Source organism: Homarus americanus, unplaced genomic scaffold (genome assembly GCF_018991925.1).
Source record: "Homarus americanus isolate GMGI-L3 unplaced genomic scaffold, GMGI_Hamer_2.0 scaffold23617, whole genome shotgun sequence".
NCBI classification, from domain to species: Eukaryota; Metazoa; Arthropoda; class Malacostraca; order Decapoda; family Nephropidae; genus Homarus; species Homarus americanus.
In genome coordinates this window covers 3,656,614-3,672,356 of record NW_024720711.1, presented here as the reverse complement: position 1 = coordinate 3,672,356, position 15,743 = coordinate 3,656,614, and positions in this window count along the sequence as shown.

The following is a 15,743-nucleotide window of genomic DNA, read 5'->3' as shown; positions in this document are numbered from 1 at the left end:
AGTGAGTACACTTGCAGCTGGGCGGACAGTCCTGGTCCCAATCGGCCAGGGCGGGCGTGATCAGCACTGCCCACGCCGCCCACCACGCCCACACACACGCCCGTCGTCCGTTCATCACGCAGGTACTGCCCCGCCCACGCCGTCACCGCCGCCTACACGTCGCCATCCCTGTGGGAGAGAGAGAGAGGTGTTATTGTCTTACATAGTGTTGTTAATAATAATAATAATAATAATAATAATAATAATAATAATAATAATAATAATAATAATAATAATAATAATTCACTAATAACACTAATTACAATCACATAATCATGGCGCCCGAGAAGAAGAGATTAAAAATATACATAATTTGTGAAAGTAAAATACAACTTCTGTTACCATTACATTCTTTCTGACTGCAACTCCTCTATCATAGGTCAACGTATCAGCCAATCATACGCCGTCATCCCCGAGTCGATACCCGTCGTCCATGTGTAAACTCACCGGACAAAAGCTCGTGGTTGGTTAGGTTAGGTTAGGTGGCTTTATGTTGTACTATATCAACATTACAGGAATAAAAGCCCAAGTGTTTGTTTAATACACCTAATAAAGAAAGCTTTAAAATTTCAGGCAATTTGATGGTAAACAAGACGAGCGTGAAGGAGGGAGGAGGGAGGGAGGGAGGGAGGGAGGGGGAGGAGGGGGAGAAGGAAGGGAAGGAAGGAAGGGAAGGAAGGGAAGGAAGGGAAGGGAAGGGGAGGAGGAGGGAAAGGGAAGGAAGGAAGGGAGGAGGGAAGGGGAGGGCACAGACAGGAAGGGTAGTGGTGAGAGGAGGAGAGGGTGGGGAGGAAGAGGGCAGAGGAGGAGAGGTTGGGGAAGGGGTTGTAGGGGAAGGAGGGCACGGGAGAGGGAAGTGAGAGGGAGGGGAAGGAGGAGGACAAGGGGAAGGGGGAGGGCAGGGAGGAGGGAAGGGGAAGACAGGGGTGACGATCTCTTCACACATTACAGAGTCTGGGGAAATTAAGCGAATCTAAAGATGTGACGGAAAAGATCTGTGAGAGTACAAGTGTGTACAGTATATACAGTCAAGGATGACGGCACACACACACACACACACACACACACACACACACACACGAATGCCCTGTTTTTCCCTTCCTGTGAGTGTAAAAGTGGTGAAAATTAATTTACAGGTTTAGTGATAAAACCAAAAGGAGACGCTCGGTTAATCACTATTCCTCCCCACAGTGGCTCATAACGATAAATTACGACAACATAATACTGTCACAAATCAAAACACTCACGGGGTACTCGAGGGCCAACTTAAGCAGGTGAAAAAGGGCGGCCAACGAACCACAACACCACATCCTGCCAAAACTGCCTCCCCGTCTTGGCGCGTAAACACCGTGGCGCGCGCCCGAGGCCACACATTCAAGCCAAAAAATCGGAAGAAATTCTCGGTTGAGAGCCGCTCAGGTTCAAACAGTGGCCCTTTAAGAGGATCTGAGGCGGCTCTTGTGGTGAATAGGGTCATTCAAGGTCCACTACTATCCATCCCTCCCCTTACCCTCTCCCCTATCCCTCCCATCCTCTGGCCAGCGAGTTACGAGCAGCTTTGTTGATGCATTTTAGGGTGTTCCCGGAGCTGGCGTCATGGCCGACTCCCCACCGCTCTCCATCTTCTCTGGATCTGCCGCCGCTCTTACTCGTCTCCCACACGTCGCGGGGATGTCGGTCATGGAGGAGACTAGTGCAGTGCATGATGGAGAGGGATCGTGCATGACGCCAGCAGACTCTCACTCGGGTTCTCTTTGAGTCATTGGACCAACGTCTGCACACAAGAAATGGCTGTCGGGAATCCTTCATTTACTGACGGTGGTGTTGGTGGTGGAGGAACGGAGGGAGAGATATAGGGAGGGTGGAAGGAATGAATGGAGGAAGGGAGATAGGAGGGAGTAAGTGATGAAGGTGGGGAGGAAAGTAGAAAGGAAGAAAGACAGAGAGCGAGAAGAAGGAATGAGAGAGAGAGAGAAAAAAAAAAGTACTGAAAGCATCCTCACATGGCGACGATCACAAAAGCCTGAGTCACGCTCGTCATCACGCCTCGTTACATGGTCTGAGTAGGTAGGTGGGTGGGGTGGGTAGGTGGGTGGGGTGGGTGGGAATAGGTGGTTGAGGGAGAGAGAGGGGTGGGGGAGCAGGTAGGCAGGAGGTAATATAGCACAACACACACACACACACACACACACACACACACACACACACACACACACACACACACACACATAAAAACTTAAATCATACAAGCACAATATGATAAAAAAACCGAAGCCACAGATTCTTTCACTACTGACACGCAACCTGATAGTCAAGTGGTTACAGTTGGAGCGTTGTATCCCAAGGCCACAGACTGAACCCCCGCCTAACCTCACAGGGGTATGGACTGACTCGACCCAGATACTATATGGACTCTGACGTATCCGGCAAGGTCGACGTACAGCCCTGATTCAACTCGACGTATTAGGGAAGGCAGACTGCATTGGCTAACTGTATGTTGTGTTGGTGACGTGTGTTTCAGGCTCTCTGGATTGTTGTAGACTGAAGGTTGAGAATCTATTGACATATACGAGGAAAATAGTATCTGTAGGCAAGTATTCACCTATACCACAACTGGAACACTGTATATACAAAGACATTTGTAATCACACACACACACACACACACACACACACACACACACACACACACAGTATAGTGTCCAAGAACTAGCAACATGAGACTGGATATTGTTATAATGTAATCTGTGTCGTCATAATGTAAACTAAAACCAATAATGTTGACACTGTATATATTTCCAACAAACACTACACGACACAGAGCACTACTGTGTATTTGACATAGGTTAGAAAATCTAGACCACACATTGTTGTCAAAACCTAGACAGGATATACATGAGTAGTTCCCTAGTTAGTCACACCAGGTGGCTCTTCCCCTTTCCTATCTGTGACATACACATAGAGATTCATGAACTGAGCCAGGAATATTTGCATCACCCCCACGACATATAGAATTATTTTATACACTGGAAGGGGAGCAACCAATGGACCCAATCAAATCTGGTGGACACAGAGAGAAAAAAAAAAACCATTGGAACTTTTTTTTCTAACAGAGATGAAGATAACAACAGGGAAAAGACTAGTATAAAGTCTCAGAATGTCATAGGGAGAATCATCAGTGTCATAGGGAGAATCATCAGTGTCATATAGCAAACTGACACAAGAAGGAAGGATCATAAAGTGTCAATAATGTCATTTCCACGACGGTCAGTTCTTCTGTGGTGATCCTGTGTGAGTTTAGAAATGTGTACCACGAGACGCTGAAGGGGTTCTGAGAAAGAGTTGCTGTTGATGTAGGTCGATGGTTCTTGGGAGTTCTTCTTACTCATCAGAGAGGAAAGAAAAAAGTGAAATGAAAAAAGACAGCGAATGATGATTACAAGAGGAAAGAAATTTGAGATAATGTGATTAGATTTTCTCGAAGCATCCGCAGTATAGACAAAACTTAAAACCTACTTTAGACAGAAATAGTGGCTTTATGTTAACTTTAGACAGAAATAGTGGCTTTATGTTATTTTAGACAGAAATAGTGGCTTTATGTTAACTTTAGACAGAAATAGTGGCTTTATGTTAACTTTAGACAGAAATAGTGGCTTTATTTAACACTAGACAGAAATAGTGGCTTTATGTAACTTAGAAAGAAATAGTGGCTTTATGTTAACTTTAGACAGAAATAGTGGCTTTTATGGTAACGAGGAGGAAATAATGAAATTTTCCATCGATGTCAACAGGACAAAACAGAGAAGAGAGAGAGAGAGCACTTCACTACAAAATCTCTACAACACCTTATTAAATAAGACTTACACGGTATGGCTCCTCCCCAGGTAATGATGATATACTAATTAGCAGGTACAACCTCAGGTGAGTGATACGCGGGAGAAATCCTTCCTTTGAAATATATTACCTGAGCACACACACACACACACACACACACACACACACGTACGTATTACTGATATAAATACTCTTAGGATATCCACATTGACCATGATATATTGTGTACATCAGTGTTAAAGGTGACACAGTGTACACCCCCCTCCCACAGCCACCTTGTTGATACTGCTGATACGATACTGATACACCTGAGGCAGCTTGTACAGTATACGCAGGTACAAGTCAGGTGTGTGTGTGTGTGTGTGTGAAGGGTATTGTTTTAAACACCTGGTCTAGTAGCATGTAGTGTTAATAAGCAGGGAACTCATGAGCTTAGGTCAGGGTGGGGTGAGGTCAGGGTCGAGAGTGGGGTCGGGTGGGGTCAGGTCGACGGGTCGGGGTCAGGTCGGGTCGGGGTCAGGGGTCGGGTCAGGTCAGGTCGGTCGAGGGTCGGGTCGGGTCGGGTCGGGTCGGGGTCGGGTCAGGGGTCAGGTCGGGTCGGGGTCCGGGTCGGGTCAGGGTCAGGTCAGGTCGGGTTCGGGTCAGGTTCGGGTCGGGTCGGATCGGATATTGAGAAACAGACAACAAAAGTGATCACGTGAGTTACTGTAGGGTTATCTAAACACTGAATTACCTGTACTTGTGGTAACTTACACTATACCTCTGTCTGTTAACTCACGAGAGATGTGGTGAAGAAAACATACCACCACGTGTTTACTCCACACCACCAAATCATCAGTGTTTCATAATGTATGTTAACTCCATGTCACTATACCTAATACTCTAAAGTCATTTTTGTGTCTTTTGTGGTTTCAATATACCTTTAATTATTACTTATTATTACAGAGGTGTGGGAGTGACCAGTAAAGGGCTGAGTTGTGAATATCAACGCCACCACCTTCATCCCGCGCGGCCAGATATGCAGATTTTAGTGAAGCGGCGTTAATACGTTAAAATTCTCGGGGTTGTGAAGCAATATCATCAGGTGGGCGTCTCCATGTTATTTTTTCTCTAGGATGAACGCCGCCAATCTTACTTACTGGTTATTATGAGGTTAAAATATGTGTGTGTGGGGGGGGGGCGTAGTGGGGTGGGTGTGGGCAGGGGTGTGGGCGCGTAAGGTGGAGGTGTGGGGTGATGAAGAGAGTGTGGGCGTGTGTGGATGGTTGAGAGAGTAGGTGTGGGCGTGGGGGATTGAGAGGGTGAATGATGGCGTGAGGAGATTGGTGTGGGCGAAGGAGAGACTGACTGATTGGGTGTTGGCCTGGGAGGCTGGTGTGGGCGTGGGGGAGGGCGTGGGGGAAGGTGCGGAGGTGGGAGGGTGTGAACTTCAACACTTATAGTATACCCCACCAAGGCTTAAAGGTGAGTGGGCTTTGGGACAGAGTGGGGCGCGGTGTTCTAGAGAGGAGCGGAGTGGGTTGGGATTCTTCTCAGGGGATAAAGAGTGAATAAATGAAGAAGAAAAAGAGATATGAAAAAATACGAGAGAGAGAGAGAGACATGATACCACGTAACGGGATTGGGTAAGAGTGATGAGGTATTCAAGACGATGATGATGACGATGATAATGGTGATGACGATGATAATGGTGATGACGATGATAATGGTGATGACGATAATGATGACGACGAAGGCGAAGGAGCAGCAGCAGCAGCTCTCGGTGACGTGAGTGACAGATTCTGGTGATAACGACGTGTTAACGAGGGACGGGGCACAGTGAAGGTGGGCATTGGGTCGGGGAAGAGGGGCGTGACAGAGGGTGGGGCAGAATGTGGGGCAGAGGGTGGGTTAAAGGGCGCGAACACCTACTCTCTCCTCTCTGCCCCAAGATGCAGGGAGGAGAGGGAGGGAGGTTTGATGAGAGGAAGGGGAGGAGGTGGATGAGAGGAAGGGGAGAGGTGGATGGGAGGGAGATGAGAGGTGGGAGGTGGGATGAGAGGGGAGAGGTGGAGTGGACTGGAGTAGAGGGGATGGAAGGTAGGGGGATGAGAAGGGAGAGGGGGTGGATAGAGATGAGAGGTAAATGAGAGGAGCGGTGAATAAAGAGAGAGGAGAGGGATAGTTGACGGGTAGAGGAACAGCTGTGAGACGGACAGACTCTCGGATGATGACGCTGACGTAAAAGACTCGTCTGACAGCTGACAATGATGGATCTACCCTCGTCCATTGCTGCTGTTACTGTATGTGGTGCTGCTGTTACTGTGTGTGGTGCTGCTGTTACTGTGGTGCTGCTGTTACTGTGTGTGGTGCTGCTGTTACTGTGTGTGGTGCTGCTGTTACTGTGTGTGGTGCTGCTGTTACTGTGTGTGGTGCTGCTGTTACTGTGTGTGGTGCTGTGTGCTGTGTGTGTGGTGCTGCTTTCTGTTGCTGCTGTGTGTGGTGCTGCTGTTACTGTGTGTGGTGCTGCTGTTACTGTATGTGGTGCTGCTGTTACTGTGTGTGGTGCTGCTGTTGCTGTGTGTGGTGCTGCTGTTACTGTGTGTGGTGCTGCTGTTACTGTGTGTGTGCTGCTGTTACTGTGTGTGGTGCTGCTGTTACTGTGTGTGGTGCTGCTGTTACTGTGTGTGGTGCTGCTGTTACTGTGTGTGGTGCTGCTGTTACTGTGTGTGTGCTGCTGTTACTGTGTGTGGTGCTGCTGTTACTGTGTGTGGTGCTGCTGTTACCTTGTGTGGTGCTGCTGTTACTGTGTGTGAGTGCTGCTGTTACTGTGTGTGGTGCTGCTGTTACTGTGTGTGTGCTGCTGTTACTGTGGCTGTTGCTGCTGTTACTGTGTGTGGTACTGCTGTTACTGTGTGTGGTGCTGCTGTTACTGTGTGTGGTGCTGCTGTTACTGTGTGTGGTGCTGCTGTTGCTGTGTGTGGTGCTGCTGTTACTGTGTGTGGTGCTGCTGTTACTGTGTGTGGTGCTGCTGTTACTGTGTGTGGTGCTGCTGTTACTGTGTGTGGTGCTGCTGTTACTGTGTGTGGTGCTGCATTACTGTGTGTGGTGCTGCTGTTACTGTATGTGGTGCTGCTGTTACTGTGTGGTGCTGCTGTTACTGTGTGGTGCTGCTGTTACTGTGTGTGGTGCTGCTGTTACTGTGTGTGGTGCTGCAGTTACTGTGTGGTGCTGCTGTTACTGTGTGTGGTGCTGCTGTTACTGTGTATGTTGCTGCTGTTACTGTGTGTGGTGCTTGCTTAATGTGGTGCTGCTGTTACTGTGTGTGGTGCTGTTACTGTGTGTGTTGCTGCTGTTACTGTTGGTGTTGCTCTTTACTGTGTGTGGTGCTGCTGTTACTGTGTGTGGTGCTGCTTTACTGTATGTGGTGCTGCTGTTACTGTGTGTGGTGCTGCTGTTACTGTATGTGGTGCTGCTGTTACTGTGTGTGGTGCTGCTGTTACTGTGTGTGGTGCTGCTGTTACTGTGTGTGGTGCTGCTGTTACTGTGTGTGGTCCTTTACTGTATGTGGTGCTGCTGTTACTGTGTGTGGTGCTGCTGTTACTGTGTGTGGTGCTGCTGTTACTGTGTGTAGTGCTGCTGTTACTGTGTGGTGCTGCTTTACTGATGTGTGGTGCTGCTGTTGCCCATGTGTGGTGCTGTTGCTGCTGGTGCTGCTGTTACTGTGTGTGGTGCTGCTGTTACTGTGTGTGTGGTGCTGCTGTGTTGCTGTGTGTGGTGCTGCTGTTACTGTGTGTGGTGCTGCTGTTACTGTGTGTGGTGCTGCTGTTACTGTGTGTGGTGCTGCTGTTACTGTGTGTGGTGCTGCTTCTGTTACTGTGTGTGGTGCTGCTGTTACTGTGTGTGGTGCTGCTGTTACTGTGTGGTGCTGCTGTTACACTGTGTGGTGCTGCTGTTACTGTGTGGTGCTGCTGTTACTGTGTGTGGTGCTGCTGTTACTGTATGTGGTGCTGCTGTTACTGTATGTGGTGCTGCTGTTACTGTGTGTGGTGCTGCTGTTACTGTATGTGGTGCTGCTGTTACTGTATGTGGTGCTGCTGTTACTGTATGTGCTGTTGCTGTTACTGTGTTTCCCATCCTCCTTCGTCTCAAGTCCCTCGGAGTTCCTGCGTCTGAGCTCATGAATGTATGCACAACGTTCAGACTTCTCACTCATCTATGCTTCCCCTGCCTGGCTGCCTTCCTTAACGGGTACACAATGAGACTGCAGTAGTGGGCTGAAGATTATTCTCTCCCTCTCCTACACTGGCCCTCTCAACCCTCTCTGATCATCACCATGACCTCATCTGTCAGTCTGGGACGAAGCTGTTGCACCATCCTCGCCACCATCACCTGCTACCACCTGAGATCCCTAGTCCGCGAATTGCTGTTCGACACCACAACCACATCCAGCCCATATGACCTCGTACTGATCGCTACAACAGTCCCATTCCAACCATTGTCTTAATAAATAATCAACAACTCGTAGATAACTTGTGACCTGTAACTGCACGGAAATTCCTTGTTAAATGATCATCTCCCCACGCCACTTCACGTTATATATATATACTTATGTCTTTTGTATATTTCCAACTCATGGCTGTTGTATTTTTCGATTTCTCATAATCACACACACACACACACACACACACACACACACACACACACACACACACACACACACACACACACACACACACACACACACACACACACACACACACACACACACACACACACACACACACACACACACACACACACACACACACACACACACACACACACACACACACACACACACACACACACACACACACACACAACACACAACACACACACACACACACCTGCTGACCCAGCATCACGCTTCACCACCTGGCGGGCAGTGTGGGGAAGCAATAGCACAAGTGATAATGACCAGCGTCAACCAACTATGAATATTCACACACAGGCTCGACCCACCTCCACCACAGCCTAAATTTGCCACAGTACACGTTGGTTAATACCCCACCCGGATAATTGGCCGTAACGAGGTATACAGCTGGTGCCGGCACTAATTAACAGAGAAAATAGTGCCACCCAACACGACGGAGGTGGGTGGGTGGTGGGTGGAGGAGCTTAAACGATTTGGGTCTGGCTATCACCACCACCACCTCTAAGGTTTCCAGGTGTTAAAATGATCTATCTGGTTATTAGTGTCACCCACCTGCCCGCCCTACACCCACTACCTACCTACACCTACCGCCCATTTACACCCAGCCAGCACCGATACCCTTGACATGTTGACGCTAAAGATATCACACGCACACAGGAATCCCTTCTCTCTCCCCTCCCCTCCCCACCCCCCTCCAACCCCTCCTCCCCCTCCCTCCCCCCCCTCCACCTCCCCTCCCTCACCTCCCCCTTCCTCTCCCTACCCCCTCACCTCCCCCTCCCTCTCCCCCCTCCCACCTCACCTCCCCTCCAACTCCTCACCTCCCCCTCCTACCCCTCACCTCCCCCCTCCCCCTCCACCCCTCCCTCCCCCTCCAACTCTCCCCTCCCCCTCCCTCCCCTCCCACCTCCCCCCTCCACCCCTCCCCACCCCTCTCTCCCTCCCCTCCCCTCCCCCTCCCAAAATAAAACACTGGTTCTCCAGTATGTTTGCTGACGCTCCGCTGATGTCGCCATGATTACCGCCCCACGCCCCACCGCCTCGCCCCACCCCATACCTCCTGGCCTCACACTGCACCCTGACCCATGAACACCACGCTCGAATGCCCATACTACACCCCTCAACCCACTCCATCCATACATACATACATACATACATACATACATACCGCCATTATCAAGTACATGTACACATGATACATACATAAACAGAACACACACAACTTATTTCCTACAGCTCCCCCTACCCTTCCCTCTCCCTCTCTCTCTTCCCCCTTTCCTCCCCTCCTCCTCCTATTTTCTTTTCCCTTTCCTCCTCCTCCTATTTCTCCCTCTCCTCTCCTCCTTCTCTTTACTTTTCCTCTCCCCCTCAACGTCTCTTCTTCTTTTTCTCTCCCTTTTCTTCCCTTCTCCTCCTTTCTTTATTCCCTCTCCTCTCCCCTTTCCCTTATCTTCTCCTCCCTCCTCTTCCCCTTATCTCCCTACCCTCTCCCCCCTCCCTCTACACTGGCACCATTACCTCCACACCCGGACTGGCTCTCATTACAGTGCCAGGTAGGAGGATTAATCTAACAATATCCTCTTGCTGGCACGCATGTTACCACCGTGTCCTTCCCTCCCACGTATCCATCTGTCTACCCCCATTGCCACGTGTCTACCTGTATCCTACTCCTGTCCACCTGTCCATCTCTCAGCCTCACCTGGTGCCTGCCTTGTCCATGTCCACCTGTATCCCCTTGGCCACGTGTCCACCTGTATCCCTCCTGGCCACATGTCCACCTGTATCCCCTTGGCCACGTGTCCACCTGTATCCCTCCTGGCCACATGTCCACCTGTATCCCCTTGGCCACGTGTCCACCTGTATCCCTCCTGGCTACGTACGTGTCTATTAATATTATGTATTTCTTGTTCTTTCCCGCAATGGACAAGTGTATCTGACTTTGTATTTGGGCGTGGGTGGTCGTGGGCGGTGTGGGAGTCGTGGGTGGTCGTGGGCGGTGTGGGAGTCGTGGGTGGCATAGGTGGTCTTGAATAGCCTGGAGGAAACTGAATGGGGTGGGTATTGTGTGCGTGGGGTGGGTGGTCTTGGGCGGCTTGAGGGTGGATGAGTGCATGTAATGTGTGAAAGACTGGGTGGAGTAGGGTGTGGTGGCATGGTATAATTGTACGTGGGTGGAGGGTAGGTGAAGTGTAAAGGGAGGGTGGAGAAAACAGGGTGAGGTGGTGAAGTGAAGAGGTGGAAGGTGGCAATCTACACTATTCACCTTAATCCTATTTAACAGATTATTATTCACCTCTTCAATCCCCCTCTTCCTCCACCCCCCTCCCTCCCTCTCTTCTACCCCTCCTCCCTCTCTTCCTCCACCCTCCCTCTCTCTCCCCTGACCTGTCGATCATCACTTTTACGTCTTCTCTCTCTCTATCTATCCCTCTTCCCTCTTTCTCTATGCTTCTTCACCCTTCCACTAGGTTCCATGTTCGCTAATATTCCTTCCTCTTTCTCTTCTTTCCTTTCTTCTCTCCATTTTCCCACAATCCATTCCTGATTTCCTTCCCCCCCCTCCATCCTTCACCTCCCCTTCCAACATTCTTTCTCGTCCACTCATTTCCCTATTTCCTCTCTGCTACGTTTCTCGACTCTTCCCCCCTCCCTTTCCTCTCCAATTCTTCCCTTTCCACAAGCTCCCTTCCCTCCTCCTTCCCCTCATCTCTCTCTTCCCTTATTCATGCCCTTCCCCTTCCATCCCCCCTTTATTCCTCTTGTCTTCCCATTTCTCCCCTCTCCTCCTCAAAGCTATACAAGTGTGTACAACAGGTCAGCAGCTTTTAGCAATAACAACACTGGCCCCAGCTCCAGGTTGACACAGCCCTACCTGGCCAGCTCCCAGGTGTTCCTCTACTATCACCCGTGTCAACAATCTCCATATTGGACCGGCCGGCTACAACACACAAACCTACACTAGGGTCAGAATCCACGCGTTTATGGGCATAGTGTGTGGTGATTGGTCCTTGTAACACCTCCGCTGAAATGAATAATTCAGTATATACAGTCCAAAAACGACAGACAAGTGACTTTCGCTTCAACACTCACTCACAGAAGGAGTATAAGAGTCTCTCTCTCTCTCTCTCTCTCTCTCTCTCTCTCTCTCTCTCTCTCTCTCTGATGGTCTTGTACTAGTGGCACTTTAGGGTGGGTGTGTGTGTTGGGTGGGTGGGGTGGAGTGGAGTGGAGTGGAGTGGGGGTCCTTTATGATTGGCACTTGAATGTTATCTCAAGCGTCTCCAACCCTCATCATCATTCACTCTCAAAAGGATGATGTTAAGCGGCGTCAGTGTCACACCATCCCTAAACAGCGTCAGTGTCACACCATCCCTAAATAGCGTCAGTGTCACACCATCCCTATGAAGACGTATCATTGGCTCTTCTGTGTTGTGTCCAAATTCCTTCACATCTTCTGCCCATAAAAGAACGCCACTACGGGCAGAAGACGGGCGTAGTGTTCGTCTGGTGGGGGTGGGGGTGGGGGTGGGGGGGGTTAATGCCTGGCGATGTTGATGTGCTCGTGCTGGCGATGATTTGCAAGGGTAAGATGGTTGGGAATATTGGCTATGCTGAGATGGTGACTTGATCGACTGTCACTGAAGAACATGAGAGAATATGAGGGAGACGATGATGAATATGAGAGGAAAATGAGGGAGACGATGATGAATATGAGAGGAAAATAGAGACGATGATAGTATGGGAGGAAATGAGGGGAACGATGATGAATATGAGGGAGACGATGATGAATATGAGAGGAAAATGAGGGAGACGATGATGAATATGAGAGGAAAATGAGGGAGACGATGATGAATATGAGAGGAAAATGAGAGAGACGATGATGCAAAGAAAAATGAGGAAAATGAGGAGAAGATGAGGAACAAGACGCGGTAGCTGGAGTGGTCTAAGTGAGGGAGTCGAACCCGTCCTCTCAGCTCAGCGTGGCGGCAATACTTCCATCTAGCCTGAGTTAAAAGGGACCCGTAACTCCCACTCCGGCACTTACTGGCTGCCTACACCACATTTGTTTACTTCACCTGTTTACTTCACCTGTTTACTTCACCTATTTACCACACCTGTCTACTTCACCTGTTTACTTCACCTGTTTACTTCACCTGCTTACGTAACCTGTTTAGAATATTGCAATACTATGTCAGTTCTGTCTCCGCCATGTGTCATTCTTTCTCCTTCATTCCTTATCCCATTCCTTGTTCTGTCTGTTTATCAATATTTCTCTCTTGTAATGCGACACTTCTTCCTCCTCCTCCTCCTCCCTCTCTCTCTACTTCCCTCTTCATCAATAATTAATCCCTTTACGTTTCATCAGTTCTTCTTCTTCTTCTTCTTTACTCGAGTCTCTGCTTGTAATTGTATCCGGTAATATCCTCTCCCCTCTCTTGTTACAGGTGGGGAGAGGGGAGCTCGCTCTCTCTCTCTCTCTCTCTCTCTCTCTCTCTCTCTCATGCACACTCACTCTAACTCACAAATTCACACTCAAATTCTCACCCACAAACTCGTTCTCACTCATAAATTCACTCAATCACTCGTCCTCACACTCATTCATTCACTCACTCACTCGTAAGGGTCGAGTCTCCTCCTCCTTCTCCTCCTCCCCCTCCTTCACGTGTGTCTGTCTACTGTTCTCCTCCCTCCCTCCCTCATTATCACCCCTCCTACTCTTCTCTACTTCCGCTTCCTTGTTCATCTTCGTCTCTTCATCTTCCATCTCTTTATCCTCCTTATCTTCTTCCTTCTCCTTTACCTTTTCATTCACCATTCTTCCTCCTTCCTTCTTCCTCCTCCTCCCCTTACCTTCAACCTTTCTTTACCTCTCCACTTCTTCCTTTCTCCCCTCTTCCTCCTGTCCTCTCATTCCTCCTCTTCACCAACTCTTCTTAGCCATTTTTCTACATCAGCTCCCTCTCCTCCTTCACCCCCTCTCCTCCTTCACCCCCTCTCCTCCTTTACAACCTCTAATAGTACTACACTAAAAGAAATTAAGAGTTAACTTCTGGACAATGACTCGGTAAGCTAAACCGTCTCCCCACACTCGCTGCTTTCACCTCCCACACCCCACTACTCTCACCCTTTATAATCCCCCCCCCCTCCCCTCGCTGCTTTCACCCCTCCCACCCCACCTACTCTCCTCCCACCTACTCTCTCTCTCTCTCCCTCCCACCCCTCTCCCCCTCCCCACCCCTACTCACCTCTCCTCTCCCCTCCCACCCCTCCCCCCTCCCACCCACTGCTCCCTCCCCTCCCACCCCTTCTCTCACCCCTCCCTCCCACCCCACTACTCTCACCCACCCCACCTCTCCTCCCACCCCTACTCCCTCTCTCTCCCCCCTCCGGCTTCCCCCACTCCCTCCCACCCCACTACCCCCTCCACCCCTACACCCCTCCCACTTACACTGCCTCCTGACCCTCACACCACTTGCCCCTGACACCCTCAACCAAGAGAGTCACGCACTTATCTCCGAAGCCAAACACAAATCCGGGTTAATTCTCAGAAACCCGACGAAAACATGACAGAGTTGATGCCTTAACTAAACCAACAGCATATATATATATTTTTTTTAGACTGTCAATTTGAACTCTTTTAAAATCTCTACTCGGGAAAGAACTGGTTGATGAAGTTGAGATAGAGGAGTTCAAGTAAGCTTAAATCGGAGATGAGTTCAAGTAAGCTTAAATCGGAGACGAGTTTAAGCTTAAATCGGGTTATTATCTCTTCATGATAAGATGTATTGAGTTAAATATTTAGTGCTGCTGTCACTGTTGGGGAGATATATTACAACATGTTAGGAGTGTGGATAGTTCTTACCACACCCACCCACCCACCCCCACACCCACCCTACACCCAAAAAGTGGTAGAAGGAGGAGTTTCCGCCCACTGCCCCTCACCGCCCTCACTGAGACCATAAAATATACCAGGAACAACAGTGATAAAATGGTAGTCTCTCTCTCTCTCTCTCTCTCTCTCTCTCTCTCTCCTTACCACCTCTCTTCCTTCTCCCTTCCTCCTCCTCCTCCTCCCTTCCTCCTCCCTCCTCCCCGAAAGAAAAATTGACCCGAGGGACCAATACACAAGGATTTGGGGAAGGGAGAGTAAAGAGGAAGAGAGGCAGAGGGAGTAAAGAGGAAGAGAGGAAGAGAGAAATGGCACAGAGAAGGAATGTGAGAAGACAAAGGAACGCAGTTTGTATTATTGAGGTCTTCTTCTTCTTCTTCTTCTTTGTTTTCGTTTTTCTGTTTTTCTTCTCCTCTTCCTCCTCTCCTCCTCATCCTACACCATCACCACATCATTGTCACCATCACCATACCACACCCTCATCGCCACTACCACACTATCACCACCACCACCACCACATCGTCACCATTACCATCACCCTCATCGCCACTACCACACTATCATCATCACCACACCACCATCACCACCACCACACCACAATCACCACCACACCACCATCACCACCACCACAGTGCCCAAAGAGGCAGCCTCCCACTCCACCTGTTGAGTACCACCTCGACTTGGTGTTTTATGACTGGTTGGCACTCTTCGGTCTCAACCAATCACTGCCCACAATCCTCAATCCCAGGATGCAGTGAGGTCGGCGTCCTCCAATCACCACCAATCACTGCTATCAATCCTCCAATCACCTTGTTTTACGGGTAATGACGTCATCCTATCTCCATCAATCACTGCCCAAAGTCGTAATCCCACGAAGCTGTACAATTAAATGACGTCATCCCCTATTCTCCTCCAATCACAGCCCCCAGCACTGAAGCCCACGATGTTGTCCGCTTTATGACGTCATTTCCAGTATCCACCAATCATCGCCAAGTTATCAAATCACGTTTCTTTATGGTAATGACGTCATCCACAGTCTCGCCCAATTACAGTCATTAATACTCAAACGCGCCATTCTCTCGGGCTGCTAATGACGTCATAACTCGCTGATTGGATGGCTCTTATTGGCCAATCCCTTCACGCCAATGATTTTGTTGTTACCACCCAATCACAGATCACACGCTCCCTCTGAATCACCAGTCATTACGTAATCCCCCTCCCCCCTTTTTAACTCTCTCTCTCTCTCTCTCTCTCTCTCTCTCTCTCTCTCTCTCTCTCTCTCTCTCTCTCTCTCTCTCTCTCTCTC